This window comes from Narcine bancroftii, chromosome 3, assembly GCF_036971445.1.
Source record: "Narcine bancroftii isolate sNarBan1 chromosome 3, sNarBan1.hap1, whole genome shotgun sequence".
NCBI classification, from domain to species: Eukaryota; Metazoa; Chordata; class Chondrichthyes; order Torpediniformes; family Narcinidae; genus Narcine; species Narcine bancroftii.
In genome coordinates, this window is record NC_091471.1 from 343,775,976 (window position 1) to 343,793,693 (window position 17,718).

A 17,718-nucleotide genomic window follows, 5' to 3' on the forward strand; every position below is an offset into this window, starting at 1 on the left:
TCATACATTCTATCCAGTTACAGTTCTCTTCCAGTATTACCTCAGTACCCAATTTGCAAAGCAAAATTGTTTTGGTTTCTACTGGCCATTTTACAGCAAGCAGTCATGTTTACACAAACTTGAACTTTTGTAGTGTAAGCAGGCTCTTGTTTGAACTGTAATTCTGCTTACACTGGTCTTTTGTTTAGACATTTTTCTTTCCCCTTCACCAATCCCCTTAAGAAATCCACCTTTAAAATACAGTTGCATCAATTATATTTCCAGATTGTATTCAACCTTACCAAACTAGTTTTGCCAGCCATATTTATGTTACATTACTAAAGTTCAGTATTCAATTCCATCTGAAAAAATTTAGCACTAAAATGTTTGGTTTGAAATGGGTCCTCCAAACACAAATTCATATTTCAGTGTTTATTATGTTCCAGAATTCCTACATTTTATTGTATACAAGTTCCATTTCAAAGTGGTCAATAACATTTCCTTCAAAGTGAACATTCATAATGACAGAATTATCTTAATAACACTGTCAATATGGGCAGAGAACATGAATACTAAAAGGGAGTATTAGAGAATATTTTCTGTGGTTTACAGGTGAATTATTTTATCCAACATCCAAATGATCTAACAGGAAATTTGTGTAGGTAGGTATGGATGTTTGATAAGTTTGTAAGTACAGTAGTTTAGTAATACAATCTATTTTCATCCTGTTATCTCATAATGGCAGCCCCTTCATATCACAATAAAAAGATTCCAGTTCCACTCAGGACATATGCACGTATTTGAGGCTGACTCTTCACCGTTCTGATGTAGGAACACTGCATGATCTGAGATGTTGCCTTTGGATGAACTATTGGGCAGGAATCTCATTTGCCTACTTTGCTACAAGGAATGATGGATAAATATTTCCTATTTATTTTTGTAAAATGCTGACTTTCTTTGGCTCACATTTTACTGTAAACAAAATATTTTTTTCAGTTTGTTTTTGTCAAAATGATCAAAGTGATCTGTTCAAGTTCTCTGTGAAGAGAAACATTAATGATTAGAGATGAAAACAGGTAAAAGGCAGCAATTCCATTACATTGGAGCGAAAGCATTGAAAGTTCTGCCAGTCACATATATTGATGGAATGTGGATGAGAACATCACCCAAATTTAATACAGTGGAAGGTTCATAAGATGGATAGAAATGAGTATTAAGGACTGCTTCTCCAAGATTTCCACTGATCTTTCTTTAAAGGTACAGCATTGGAGGAATAATGCCATGCAAAATTCAGTTGTATAGAAATATAAGCCACTTGACTGTGGTAACAGTGGTTCCACCTGAGAAGGACAAACCATGTACTTCTCTCCAAGGATGTATTATTCTCTAGATTAGAGAATAGGCAGAAAATGTCTTCCTCTTGTAGTTGAATGAAATGGTAATTTGTCAGTGAAATCTTTGAAGTTTAATGGAGATCTTGTATCTGCATGGTTTAAATAAATTGTTCTTCAATTTTGAACTTATTTGGACTGCTTCCCAAAAAAGCTCACAGCAGAAATGGGGGGGAAAAAAACACTGTGGTTCTGCCATCATTTAATTCAATGGCAGAATATGTGTTGGTGGGTGGAATAACCTGAAAATTAACATTTTCTCTATTAATGCAGGCACTCTGCATTTTTTTACCTCAGTTTTATAAAATCAAATACAATACTTCATTAACTTGTCTTCTAAGCTATCATGTGCATTGATGAAGAATAGCATAATTCTGTGGGAATTAAATTTTAAATGTCCAACAAATTATGTTAATATTTTTATAGAAACACTTGCATGATCAAGTCTGCATAATATTTTTCAAGAACATCTTTCATTTTCTCCTTTTAAAACTTGTTCAGAAAAAAAGGTAGATAAAGCTCTGGTGTACATAGCCAACTCTTTTTCCAGAAGCAAGCATGCCTTGTATCTTGAATCTTTCCCCACCCTGTCTTCCAAGCCTAAAATCAAACTATATATTTGGTTAGCTTAATTGCCTTCGGAAAATGTGCCATTTCTTACTAGAACTAATGTTCGTTGGAATTTCTAAATTGTTCTCTATAAAGTCAAAGAATTATACGACATTGGAATCAGGCCCTTGAGTCCAACTGATTCATGCAGACCAGGCTGTCCATCAAAGTGAGAGCCCTTTGTCTGCATTTGGTTCACATTCCTCTGTTTTTCCTATCCAAGTGCCTTTCTAAATATATTTGAGACATCACAATTGTACCTGCATCTTGAGCTTCCTCTGGGAATTCATTCCACGTACCTACAACTATCTGTAAAATTGTTGCCCCAATGTTTCTTTTTCATTCTTTCCTCGCTGTCTAGTATACCACCAATTTGATATCATATGCAAACTTAGTAACCACTTTAACCTTGAAATCATTAATACAGATGACAAATAACAGTGGACCCAGTACTGGTCTCAGGCCACCTATTTGAAAAACAATGCTGTGCTGCTTAACTAGTCTTCTGTATCTCATCCTTTTTTTTTTACAGATTATGTTCTTTGGATATAATTAGATGTTAACAAGATTGACATAGCCTATTGTGCAAATATAATTAAGTCTTATGCTTTATGCAATCTATCGATTGAACATCAAAAAGTATCAGAAAATACTGAATCATTTTTTATTTAAAATTTGGTTTACTATTCTTTGTATCCAGTAAGCTCAGACAATTGTACAAGATGTTCACTGAAATTATCGAGTGTTCATTAAGTTACAATCACGTGTCTATGTGGACCTTAGTAAGGCATTTAATAAAGTTTCACATGGTAGGTAGGTCCAGAAGGATCTAAAGCAGTGGTTTTCAAATTGCCCCCCTAAACTCACATGCACAGTGGTTTTCAAACTTTTTTCTTTCCACTCGCATACCACCTTAAGCAATCCCTCACTAATTAATCACAGAGCACTTATGGCAGAGGATTGCTTAAGGTGTAATGTGAGCTTGGGGGGGGGGGGGGTTAGTTTGAAAACCACTGATCTAAAATGAGGTTGCTAAATGGATCCACAATTGATCGGATAGACTAGCAGTGGAAGGATTTTTTTTCTCTTTGGAAGCTCATGAACAGTAGTGTAGAAATGGTATTGGTGCTGGGTCAATGGTAAGTTTGCAGATGACTTGAAAGTTGGCTGTGGTGTGGATACCGAGGAAGGTTATCTAAAACCACAACAGGGATATAGGTCAGATGGAATGCTGGGTAGAGCACATGAAATTTAATCCAATGTGTGAAACATTTGGGAAGTGAAATAGTATGATTTCCTATATGGTGAATGGCAGGGCTCTTAAGCAATGCTGGTGAACAGAGGAGCCATATGGTTTGAGTCTGTAGTTTCCTGAAAATAACAACATAGGTAATAAATGGGACAGATGGCATGCTTGCCCTCATAGGTTGGGCTGTACAATTTTAAGAGATAGGACATCTTGTGGTAACTTTACCAAAAAAGAAGATTAGACAACGGTTGGAGTGTTGTGTGGAGTTCTGGATGTTAGTTGGAAGGATGTGGTTACACTGGAGAGAGAGTGCAGATTCATCAGGACGTTGTTTGGACTAGAGATCGTTTGTTATGGAGAGCAATTGAATACACTGGGCTTATCTTCCCCAAGGCAAAGGAGGCTGACACATGACATGATAGAGGTTGCATAAAATTATAAGAGGCATAGATGGGGGAGATGGTATCTTTTTCCCCTGGGAAATCTATCAAAAATGAGAGGGTATGGGTTGAAGCTGAGAGGCAAGAATTTTAAAAGATGTTTGAGAAGGATGTTCGACCCCACAGAGAGCGGTTGATATTTGCAATGCGATGAAAGAGATGAGAAATCAGATACATGCAGAGGCATTTAGGAAGATAGTGGGCAAGGTGTAGAAGGATATGGACCTAATCTCAAATAGGATTGTTTTCAATGGACAAAAAGATTGGTATGAAGGTAGTGGGTTAAGGGTCTCATTCCCATGCTATACAAGTGACTCCAAAATGTAGCCCACGTACTGTTCCTTCTAAATCTCCCACACACCAATTCATGTCATTGTAATCCATGTTTATTTGAGCCCTAAACATTTGCCTGTATTTTTTTGAACTGGTGAGCTCAGTAGTCGAGAAGGGACTGGTAGGCGAAAGAATACACGTGAATCAGAAGAGGGTGATCAGAAGTGGAGAGGGTGAGCAAATGTAGGTTCTTGGGAGTCACTATCTCGGAAGATCTTTCCTGGAAACAACACACCAATGGCATCATGAAGAAAGCCTCTACTTCCTCAGAAGTTTGCGGTGGAGCTCTTGGAGTTGTTCAAGTGAACCGGTAAGGACTTGAAGGGCCAACGTGGCCTGTTTCCGTGCTGTAAACGGTTAGATGGTTATATGGTTATATGTCAGATAATTTGAGGGCATAATAATGATTCTATTAAATATTTTAATCTCTGTCTCTCAAATTTTGGACAGAATTTTCTTGTCAACAGCGATTATTTTTAGGTAAGATAAGTTGAGGAAAAAAATAATATTTAGAAGTTGCAGTTGTCAAAGAAGTTATGGAGATTTTGTTTGAATTCTCCACAGGGGAAAAAAAAAGATATTTTGAAACCTGGCATTCAGTGATTTTTTTTTTACATTTAGTAAAACTTCCAGGTCCTTCTTTCATCTGCTGAAACTTTGGAGCAATTTACATGAGAAGATAAAAAAAACTTGCTATTTTGGATTTCTTGAATTCTTTGTTGAAATTCACTGTTTATATTTGTCAGTTGCAGGCATTATGTTTTTTGATGCATAAAACACAATTTTTGTAATTATTTTTCAATTGCCTTAAATATGTTAAATCTTGAATCATTTTAAAACTTTATTCAAAAGGGAAAGGGCAGTTTTTATATCACAACATTTGAGATATCTATCTCATGGTTCATTTTGCTTACTCCACAATGTATCTAAAGTATCTAAAGCTTTTGGATTTGGAAAATTTAAACAAAAAAAGCTTTGGTATCCTGTAATATGGCATCTTGTCATGCAGACCAGGATATTTCCACGTTCACTTTCAGCGTTGAGATTGTAAACTCTTAACAGTAACAGGTCCGTGACTATTGTATAAGAGAGCACCTTTGTCTCTCTTGCAGACTTGAACTCTTGGGTTCTATTTTCCTTTTCCCTCTTTCTGCCCCTCGATCATCTTGTCTCTTTTCTTTCCCTCACCCTCCTGTTTACAATCGCGAATCAAACTCCTTCAGTATCCTTTTCCTTCCTTATTTTGTTCCAGTGTTTTCCTACAGCTTCCCTCTATGTTAATCTTCTCCTAAAGAAAAATCTTGTCACGTGTGACTTCTTTATGAGCAACATTTCCAGTTGCCTCATCCTCCTCATTTATTCCATGCCTCTTTTGTCCTGCACATCTGCCAGGAGCTAATCTTATCAGCCTTCTTCACAATCCTTGACAATTTGGATCATCTACTGTTTCTTTCTCCAGTACCTGTAAGCATTTGTGCAGAGAGACTGAGCATTCATGAGATTATTAGCATTCATTACTGAATGGAAACATAACATTTCCATTCCCAATCCACTGGCAAATTCTCCTTTTGCATCTTTCACCTTGTTCCATCTGCTATACCTCCCATACAAGATGCTTCTTTTTTATTTTTAATTCAAGCATCTCATTAAGCTTCAAAATGAGTTACCTTCTCCATCACCCTCCACTGTGGATTGCTTATCTTTGGTAGTTTTGCTCTCTTTGCTTTGAGCTTGTTTCATACCTTTTCTCCCCACACATGAAATCTACCACATGTAGTCATAGCAACCTCACAGATTTGCCATTTCTCAATACCTTTCAGTTGCTGAGAGTGAGCATTTCCAATGACCTGACCTGAACCAACCAAGTTAATGCAATGAACAAGAAACACATCTACCTCAAAGATGAAGGAAGTGTGACATATCTTCCATGTCACTTAAAAACGTCAATAGGTGCAGCACTGAAAGTAGATGAACTAGTTGTATCCCAGAGTGATAATGGGAACTGTTCTGCCCCTGATCAGAAGAATATGCAAAAGCTGATAAATACAGCTCAGAACATCTCTCAAACCATCCTCCCCTCTAACGACACCATCTTCATCTCCTGCTGCCTAAGTAAGGCAGCCAACATACTGAAGGATCCATCATTGGGGAACAGGTTCAAGAGTGTGAAATCACATGCTAACAAGCTTAAAGACGGCTTCTTCTCTGCTACCATGAAGCTACTGAATGAACCCCACAACAGTGCACTGATGCTGACCTTGCTGTGCACTAATTAATCTTTTTCATTTTAACTCTATGCTGTAACTGGGCTTTTGCCCTGCAACTTTTGTATTGATGCAAGAATGTTAGAATTGACTTGCTAGATAGTTTTCAGTATAGCTTGCAGAAAGACTAAACCAGTCCCCCTCCATCTCCACTCTGTCTGCCTGGCAGAACTTGTTCTCCCCCTCAGTAACTTTTCCTTTGGCTCATCCCACTTTCTCCAAGTACCCAAATGGGCCCAGTCATGATTTTTGTTGGCAATGTGGAGCAATCTATGCTAGAAGCCTACACAGACGAGGCTCCTCAACTCTTCCTCTGCTACATTGATTACATTGGTGCTGCTTCATGCTCCCATAATGAACTTGTCAACTTTATCCATATATTCATTCATACGTATGGCTGCTCTTCATTGACTACGGCTCGGCCTTCAATACCATTAATCCCTCAGTGCTGGTCAAAAAGCTTCAAACTCTAGGCCTCTGTACCCCCTCTGCAACTGGATCCTTGACTTTCTCATCAGAACACCACAGTCAGTACGAATTGGAAACAACGTCTCCTCCTCACTGATCATTAACACAGGCGCACCCTAAGGATGTGTGCTTAGCCCACTACTCTACTCATTATACACCCATGACTGTGTGGCCAGGCACAATTCCAATGCCATCTGCAAGTTCAATGATGACGCCACAGTTGTTGGCAGAATCATGAATGAAGATGAGGAAGCGTACAGAAGAGAGAGAGATCAACTTGTTGAATGGTGTGATGGCAACAACCTTGCACTCAATGTCAGCAAAACCATTGTGGAAATCAGAGGAACATGATTCACTCCTCATCAGTAGAGGAGAGGGTCAAGAACTTCAAATTCCTGGGTGTCAGCATCTCTGAGGAGCTACGCTGGAGCCTCCAAGTTGATGCAACCACAAAGAAGGCCTGCCAGTGGCTATACTGTGTGAGGTATCTGAGGAGATTCTGTATGTCACTGAAGACTCTTGAAAACCTCTACAGGTGTACCATGGAGACCATTTTGACTGGTTGCATCTTTGCCTGGTATGGAGGTGCCAACTCTCAGAATAAGAATTATCTCCAGAGGGTTGTTAACTCGGCCTGTGTCATCACAGGCACCAGAATTCGCTGCAAGAGGCAGTGTCTTAAAAAACCAGTCTCTGTCCTCAAAGACCCTCATCAGCCAGGCCATGGCCTCTTCACTCTACAACCAGCACTCAGCGGCTCAAGGACAGCTTCTTCCGCTGCCATCGGATTCATGAACCAAAGACACTGCCTTACTTTTCGTGCATTTTTTTTATTGAAGGTAATGTTGGTTATTATATGAATGTTCGCACTATGATGCCACAAAATATCGAAGTTCTTGACCTGTTCATGACAATAATTTCTGATTCTGATTATCTACTTTGCAGTTAACTTGCACACCAACCTCAAATTCACTTGGTCCATAACTGGCAACACTTTACCCTTTCTTAATCTTTTTCTGCTTCCATCTTGGGAGACAAACTCTACAGCCATCTTCCACAAACCCACCAACTCCCATAGTTTTCTTGATTACACCTCTTCACACTGTGTCCCCTGTAAGCATTGTATTCCTTTCTCCCAATTCCTAGATCTCTGTTGCATCTGCTCCCAGGGTGAAGTCTTCCATTTCAGAACATTCAAAATGCCCTCATAATTCAAAAAATGTGGCTCCTCCCCACTGCCATCAACTCAGCCCTTACCTACAACTCCTCTATTTCCCATCTGCCCTGGCCTCTCTCCCCTCCCCTCCCTCTCCCCCTCCCTCTCCCCTCTCCCTCTCCCCTCTCCCCTCTCCCCTCTCCCTCTCCCCTCTCCCTCTCCCCTCTCCCTCTCCCCTCTCCCTCTCCCTCTCCCCTCTCCCTCTCCCCTCTCCCTCTCCCCTCTCCCTCTCCCCTCTCCCTCTCCCCTCTCCCTCTCCCCTCTCCCTCTCCCCTCTCCCTCCCACTCTCCCTCCCCCTCCCCCTCTCCCTCCCTCCCCCTCCCTCACACCTCCCTCTCTCTCCACCCTCTTTCTCCCTCTCCGTCCAACTCCCCACCCCTTTCCCTCTCCCCTATCATTATCAGGTTTTTTTTTCTCTTCTGTCCTCTGGCCTTTATCTACCCATGCCGCCCAATCTCTTGCCTATTGACCTCTGCTTGTGTTCCTGCCCCTTCCCTCCTCCCCCCTCCTTAATCAGGCTTATGCCTGCTCTGTTCTCATACTTTGATGAAGAGCTCAGGGCTGAAACGTTTGCTTCTTATAGATGCTGCATGACCTGCTAGGTTCTCCAACACTTTTGTGCATTGCAGAAAAACCCTTCTCACTGTACCACATGTAATGTGACAATAAACTTGGATTTGAATCTTTGGAATTCTGTTCTCACGAGAGCTGAATAGATTTTTTCATATTAAAGGAAAGACACATATATGGCATTAGAATCAGAAAGTTGCTACAGAAGTAAGGCAGTGGACATATTGAATGAAAGAGCAGGCAGGAGAGATTAAATGGCCACCACCACCCTTAGGCCCATGCTAACTTGTTTTTATCCAGGATCTCTTGGATCTTATTTTATTCGTTTGCTGTTTACCTCTGTTCTTGCTGATCGATATTGGTTTCTGCTTCAGTAATATCTACTTTAAAATCTTCATCCTTGACATTTTTCAGGTGTCATTTTCCATTCTATCTCTGCAGTAACTTTCAAACCTATAACCTTTTTAGATATGTCAGTCTTTAATTATTTTTCTGGTTTCTCATGCACCCCTAATTTTAACTATTTCACGACCATGCTTCCAGCCGCTTTAGCTTCAAATCCTTGAACTCCTTCTCATCAATCCACTATTTCTCTCTTTTCATTGACGCTTTATAAAACCTACCTTCTGATTAAGCATTTGATCATCTGTGGCTCGGTGACAACTTTAAAAAAAATCTTTGCTTGAGTGTCATTTAACATTGATGAATGAACTATTTCCTACATGTGCAGATGATAAGTTTGATATAATTTATGAATGAGCTACATTGTATTCATTAATAAGCATCATGTCTCTATTTGGTGTCTTTAATATAGCAGAATGTCTGATTCAAAAGATGACCCTCCCAGCAGAGCAACTGTTCCCCAGTGTTGTCCCCAACTGCTACTCCGATTTTTATGGAGGAAGTGGAGGATAACTTGTACCCAAAATCATCAGACACAAACATAAATGAGAAACAAATGTTTACAGTACACCAAGCCATGTGTGGAGGTAAAACATAGATAAACAGAAATTTGTTCAACGGACTGGTTTTAAGGAATACTGTATATTTCTTAAGGGATGTACAGAGATTCAGGGAGGGTCTTTCATTTTTTTGGAGTTTGGCAACCATTTGACAAGCAATTAAATTTGAGCATGATCCGAAAGGCAAAAGTTAAGGGTATCTGGATAGATTCAAGAGTTAGAGGAGATTATGAAACTGGGGAGCAGCAAGGCTGTGGAGAGATGTGAATAAAAGGTGAGTTAAAAAAAAATCGAGGTACAAAATGTACCAATTTAGGACCACAAACACAGCAATGGCAGATGGATGCAACCTTGTATGTTTTCATATGAACAGTAAAGTTTTGCACATCTGTTGGAGGGCAGAGTGAAGGGAACAATTCTTGGGATAGTCAAATTTAGAGACAACAGAAGCATGGATCAAGATTTTAGTAGAGATGTGCCTTAGTCGAGACAGAATCAGATTATGGGGATAGAAATAAATATTTTCATTGTGATCTGAAGTGAACCCATAGGTCATATATAACAAGTTGTTGATGCACCTAATTCAATCTCTGATAGTTGCTGGAGACAATGATGGGATTGATGAACAGGAAGCTCAGATTCTGTTCAGGTTAGAAGTAATAGCTTCAAGTCTTGCCAATATTTTGTTGGATAACTTTTAACAATTATGTGGACTGAAACTGGTAAAACAGAATGTTCAAGTATGTGAGGCGATGTTATTGAAACACACAAGATTCTGAAGAACCTTGGTCGGAAGATTGTGTGAAGATCTTACCCCGTACATGGGAATTTAATACAAGGAAGCTCAGTGTTTAAGCAAATAAAGGTGGAGGGAAGTGGAAGATTTGTTCTCCCCGATGATGATGAATTTTCTACCACAGAGCTGTGGGGAGCTAGATCATTGAATATTTTGAAGCCTAATAGGCAAGATTACAGTGGAGTCGAGGAGTATGGAGAATGGTCAGGAAAATAGAACCAAGGCTAAGATCAAATTAGCCATTGGTGTGGACTAGAGGAATCAATGAACAACTTCTGCATGTATTTTAAAAAAATGTTTTGGTAGGCTATTCATTGATTGAAATGATCTGTGTACTCACTTCTTAATGATGATGTTTATTCTCATATACAATGTACACATGTGCACCAAAATTCTTTCTTGCTGCAGCGTAATAGGTACTTCACAAATTTGTACAATAGTATAGATTAAATTGAAAAGAGATAATAAATAAAAAGAGGGATAATATTCACAATTAGCATAGTGCAAAATAAATTCAATAGTAAATAGTCCTCTTGCTTGTTGCAGTAGTCCATGAGGTAAGGGGAGGTTCAAGAGCCTGATAGCCGTTGGACAGAAACTGTTATTGAACCTAGAGGTGCTGGTTTTCAAGTTTCTATACCGTCTACCTGAAGACAGCAGTGAGATGAGGTTGCAGTCAGGGTAATGCAGTCCATTATGACATTGGCTGCCTCCTTGAGGCAATGTCTTGCATGTGTGTATTTAGTGGATGGTCGGTCGGACCCTGTGATGGGCCTGGTTACGTTTGCTACAATCTGCAGCCTTTTGTGTTCCTGAGGCCTCATATTACCAAACCATGCGGTTTCACAATCAGTCCACCTGTAGAAGTTCGATGGAGTGTCTGATAACATGCCAAATCTCCTCACTTTTAAAAAAGGTGAGCCTGCTTCATGGTTGAAGCAGAACTATTTGGAAATATGCTGTGAGGTTGACAAAGAAGGTGGCATAGTTTCTGAAGCATTCAGTAACGGCCAATATTTATTTTAATATGCTTTGGACAGTTTGCTTTGTTATGCCCACAGCAACAACGATTTGCATGTTTGCAGCAGTGCTCTCTTTCAAGTAACTGCTCAAGAATTGATTAAAAACCTCCAGGTGAATTGTCCAAATGTCAGAGACTGTTGAAAGTGTTCTGATATGTTTCCCAATTGTATATCTAAATTAAGGTGATGTTATTAAGAAAATAGCTACACTCCAATGTAATTGTGCAACATATAATTTGAGATTGGATTATAACCAAATTGTTTTGTATTTTAATCAAATTCAGGTCAACCTATTAGATGTGGCATTTATGTTTTTAAATCAACTTAAACCATGTCTTAAAGCTGAGGAATATTAATGGTGAAGACTGTAACCATCCCATTTTAGACAAACTGAATCATCTTATTCTTAGGTCAAGTGTAGCAGAGACATATGAAGATGTTTTTGCTCTTCACCTGACAATCCCTGTTGTCTTTAATGCAACTAGGTAAAACCAATGAGACCTTACAAACATGATGTTTGGGACAAAGACATTTTTTCCCTTTATTTTCCACTGTGCTCCATGGTTTTAAATTTGTAATCAAACAATTTGCATGTAATTAAAGTTCACATTCCAGAATTTATGCACCTTCATTTGTGTACATTTTGCTTTGACCATGTAGAAATTACTGCACTTTTGTTACAGAGTCCTCTCATTTCAGGGCATCATAATGTTGGGGAAATTTGGCATCACAGGTGTTTGTGATTACTCGGGTATGTTTAATTGTTTCATTGGTGCAGGTATAAGAGAGCTAGGCTTACTTCTAAGCTTTTGATCACTTTTGGAGCCTGGAGTTACAACAGGAGGACCAGAGTTGTGCCAATAAAAGTCAAAGAAACCAGTATGAGGCTGAAAAACAAGAATAAAACAGTAAGAAATATTGCCCAAACCTTAGTATTACCAAAATCAACTAGCTGGAACATCATTAAGAAGAAAGTGTGTACTAGTGAGCTCAGTAATCATAAAGGGACCTTCACGGCTGATGACAGAAGAATCCTCATCCTAACAAAGAAACCCCCCCCCTCAAAACGCATGTCTGACAGATCAGAAGCACTCTTCAGGAGGCAGACGTGGAAATGTCAATGCTGACTGTCCATAGAAGACTTCATGAATAGAAATAAAGAGGCTACACTGCAAGATGCAAACCCCCACTAGTTCGCCACGAAACAGGATGGCCAGGTTACAGTTGCCAAAATGTATTTAAAAGAGCCTGCAGAATTCTGGAAAAAGGTCTTGTGGATAGATGAAATAGAGATTGACCTGTATCAGAGGCAAGATACAAACAATGGCTTTGGATCTTGGGCAGTTCCTTTGTGCCTCCACTCTTTGCTTTTGCCATCACTCTGATACCGGTTAACCTTATATACTTGCACCAATTAAACATACCTGGATACTCACACCCACCTGCGAAGTCAAATGTCCCAAACACGCCAGATTTAGATCGTTTTACCTACTGCAGGGATTTACCATGGTCCTCATAGTCAGACTGTACAATCCACCCCCCCCCCCCCCGTCCCGCCAAGCACTAACACTAAAGAGGTGATCTGGGAACTGTATGGGGCTATAAACGAACTGCAGACTGCACAGCCCGATGACTGATTATTATTGCTGGGGATTTCAACCAAGCGAATCTCAAATAAGGGCTATCTAAATTCCATCAGTGTGTGGATTTTGCTACGACAGAGGCGAACTCATTGGATCTTGTGTTTATGAAGGTTTCCGCTGTGTATCGGGCGGAGCACCGACCCCACCTTGGATACTCAGACAACATCTCTATTACACATCCTAACATACAGACTGCTCGTCAGATGCTCCAGACCAGTTCTGAAGCAGGTTAAAACCTGACCAGCAGGAGCCATTCATGCTCTTCAGGACTGCTATGAGCACACTGATTGGCACATATTCAAGGAGGAAGCAACCAATGGCAACTGCATCAATCTGGAGGAGTATACAGATCAGTGACCAGCTACATTAGTAAGTGTACTGATGATTTCACTGTGCCCAACACCATCTGTACTCACTCTAATCAGAAGCCATAGGTGACTGCAGAGATGTGTGTGCTGCTGAGGCACCAAGACTGCTTTCAGAACAGGTGACAAGGTAGCCCTAGGTATTGTAAGAGCCAAACTGTCTAAGGCCATCAGGGAAGCAAAGTGTGCACCTGCCCGGCACATCCATAGTCACTTCCTGGACTGCAAGGATTCGTGACGCACGTGGAAGGGCAGCCAAGAGATCACCAACCAAGAGACTACACCATCTGCCTGTTCTGGTAATGCCTCCTTTCCAATGCACTGAATAACTTCTATGCACGTTTTGAGGTGAAAATCGATGTGGCTGCGAAGAAGACCACCTTTCGTCCAAATGATCAGGTACTGTGTTTTACAGTGGCTGATGTGAGGAGAGTGTTGGGCAAGGTTAACCCACAGAAAGCTACTGGACCAGATAACATTCCCAGCAGAGTGCTCAGGGATGTGTGACTCAGCTGGCAGATGCTCTCACTGACATCTTTAACATCTTCCTGAGAAGCCCCGTTGTCCCAACATGCTTCAAAGCTGCCACCATTGTCTCCTGCCAAAGAAGTCATCTGTGTTCTGCCTCAATGACCGCCACCCTGTTGCACTCACTCACGAGAGGCCTGCCATGGGGCACAGCAAGCTCCTGCTGGCCCTGTCACTGGATTCCCTGCAGTTCCCATATAGATTCAATTTCTCTATGGACGATGCCATTGCCACCACTCTCCATCTAGCCCTCACCCACCTGAAAAGTGAGGACATGTATATTCGAATGCTATTTATTGACTTCAGTTCGGCATTCAACGTAATCATACCTCAATACCTGATGGGGAATTTGAGCATGCTGGGTCTAAATACCTCCCTCTGCAATTGGATTCTTGACTTCCTTTTGAGGAGACTTCAAGCAGTCCGGATTGGAAACAGCACTTCCAAGACCATCACACTGAGCCCAGGAGCCCCCCCCCCCCCCAGGGCTGCAAGCTTAGTCCACTGCTATTCACGCTGACTCATGACTGTGCAGCAATACACAGCTCGAACCACATCATTAGTAAGAACGATGAGTCAGCGTACAGAGATGAGGTGTAGTCGCTAACGGACTGGTGCAGAGCCAACAACCTGTATCTGAATGTTAATAAAACAAAAGAGATGGCTGTTGACTTCTGGAGGGCTGTGGGGATCACTCTCCGCTAATCATACAAGCCATCAGGCTCTTGAATTCCAAGAACAAATCTGGATAATATACTGTGGCCTTTTATTGTATATGTCTTAATATTTTAACCCTATTTATGTAAATGCTGCTCCGTAGTCCTGGAGAAACGCTGTCTCGTATTTACTGTGCAATGCATGGAATGAATAACAAATAGAGGTGACTTGACTTGATTATGGTGACCTGAAATGAGGGGATTATGTATACAAAAATGCTATAATTTCTGCATGGTCAAACCAGAATGTATGCAAATAATCTTGAATAAACTCTGGAATTTGGACTTTAATTACATGTGAATTGTTTGATTACAAATTTAAAATGTGGCACAAGGGCAAATAAAGGAAAAAACTGTCTTTGTCCCAAACATTATGGAGGGCACTGTATATAACCCAGCCATTCCAATGGATCCCTGAAGGATTTGGTTCATTATTGCAGTGTTTTTTTTTCAACAATCATTGAAAAAGTGAGAAATACACAAATCCGCTGCCAGCTCTGGAAAGATCACGGGAAAATGTTTTTGTTATACTTTGTCAACACGAATGAAGGGCTAGATTTGAATCCCCAAACTACCTTGAGTATTTCCAGCATTTTATTTCTTCACCCTTTTGAATAATGGTTCACTGAAAAGACTACATCAGCATCGCAGAGGTAAAAGGTATTATGAAGTTTCAAAATACACATATTAGCTGAGAATAGCTCAATAAACAATTGGCTTTCAAACATCTTTCAATGGGAGTGGGGTGCATAGTATATGTCTTGCAGGAGTGCCCTGATACCTAGCCGTACCTCTATCTTTCACTTCCCATTCCGACCATCTAAGTGGTACAAGTGTGACCAACTAAATCTTGTTGAGATTCATTTGAAGTCACAAATAAATTGGTGTTGGAATGTAAAATAACATCTCAGTGTGGCTATGATAAGATACAGGGATATGAAAAAATGTAACTTTCATTGGGCATAATCGTTTTCCTCAGTAGCAGCGTGAAGTATTTATTTTTGTTAATTATAGATTGTTCTTACTAATAAATAAGTTAGCACAACACTGATTTGCTGCTTAGCAGAGTTCCGGAAGCAGCAACAACATAAATATATTAAAGTTATAAAGAAATATGAATACTGCAGATACTGGAACCTTAAGAAGACAAAGAATTGCTGGAGGAACTCAGTAGGTCAGACAGGATCCATAGGTAGAAATTGTCAACATTTGGGATCTAGCCTGCTGAGTTCTTTCAGCAATTCTTTATTCTATATTAAATCTATTTTGGATCTTTAATTTTGAAGGAATGTTGACTAAGACAAGAGAACTTTCGTAAACGGATCTTTGTATCGAATTAAACCCTGAGAAGATGGAGGCAGATTCTTGGCTAAATATTTCATCTTAAAGAATGTCTTGGTTTTATTAAAAATTCAGTTTATAGAACTGAATTTGAATGATTTTAATTTTTGTTTTTGATGAGGAGGATTAATGGAGTGCTGACGGACTGCATCACGGTCAGGTGTGGGGACACCAATAACCCTAGCGTAAAACCCTCTAAAAGGTAGTGGACACGGCCTAGGACATCGCAGGCAAAACCCTCCCCACTATTGATTACATCTTCAGGGAACGCTGCTGTCAGAGAGCAGCAGCAATCATCAAAGATCCAAAACATGCTCTGTTCTCTCTGATGCCATCAGGAAAGAGGTAGAGGTGCTACAAGACTCTGACCACCAGGTTCAGGAACAGCTGCTCCCCTCCACCATCAGACACCTCAATGCCAAACTTTTTTTTGAATATTTATGTTTTAAGAAAATACAGAATCTAGGACTCGATTAATATATAATAATATAACCATGATTTAAATCATCGAAAAACATTCATCCGGTCCGAAATAAAAGGAAAGGAGAGCCCTTCTTCTCTCTGTGCTCCCTCCCCAGATTTGAAAGAAAAGAGGACAGACAGCAGGGGACAGAAGGAGATAAAAAGAAAGAAAATAGGAAAAAAAACCATAGGAGCAAGGTTCGGCATCTCGGAGTATTAAATTTCTAATGAGTATACTAATTGACAAATATTAAAATAAATTATACAATCTGGGCTTTTAAGTAATCCCTCAATGACAAACTCGATCAGAGACTCATTTAAATTCTTACTTGTGTACTTTATTGATTTTCTTTTGTTCTTTCTGTATTGCGCAGTCAGTTTGTTACATTCATTATCTGTTTACAGTTCTTGGTTTACATGTTTACCCTGAGTATCTCAGGATTGTATGTGATGTCATGTATGTACTCTGACAGAAAATCTGAGCTGTAACTCCATTTTAGGCATTCTTTGTCACCTTGAAGTATTTAGGGATTAACCATTGTTTGAGCACATGAAGAACTTTCTGTCCTTCAATAATACTGCCTCAACATGTAATCCAATGCTGAATTCTTATTTTCACTCCCAGAGATCAAGTGTTAGTGGTATTGAGCCAAAATGAACAATGCCTCTAAACATAATTTTTGTTGTTGTTTAATGAAATGTAGGTACTTTGTGTAAATTGTTGCATAAACATAAATATTAAAATACACACACACACACACACAATACACACACACACACACACACACACACACACACACACACAAAATAAAGACATTGCTAAAATGAATCAATGCAAACATTGTTGACAATAAAATCCAAAAATGTAGCTTACTTCAGGTGTAGTTGCATCGTTAGTCAGGCAGGTTGGATTTTGACAGGAGACTTGATGTCTTTAGGGCATAACAAAAGTGTATTGGCTCGGAATACTCTTTTGTATTTGTGTAAGAACCACTTTAAATAACTAGATTATTTGACATCTTGCGTTTTTTTTTTAATTGCTGGTTTTTATACCTTGTGTTTTTCAATAATTTATTGTAAGATGTTCTCATCATTGAACAGATTATCAGCAAAATATACTGACCTAATTTTATCCTTTTTAACGATTTTTGTCAAAAAGTGAATTGAAAGAGTGGTGTGGTTTTAAGACCATTGGCTTTGTTAGGATTCTGTGTGCTTCCAACGCATGGCCTTCGACTCAACACCACTCTGAATACTCCTCCACTTTAAGCAATCATGAGACACCAGGTTCCCATGATTCAACATGTTTAAGGAAGCTTTAAGCTTGAACTTCGATCTTTTTCTGTGCTTGATAATCTCCTCC

General features: G+C 39.7%; 1 protein-coding gene across 3 annotated transcripts in view; it reads left to right on the forward strand.

The window, feature by feature from the left end:
* The window catches only part of tbcd (tubulin folding cofactor D), a 249,163-nt gene that overhangs the window by 102,951 nt on the left and 128,494 nt on the right, over window positions 1-17,718 (forward strand). The window lies entirely within an intron of this gene.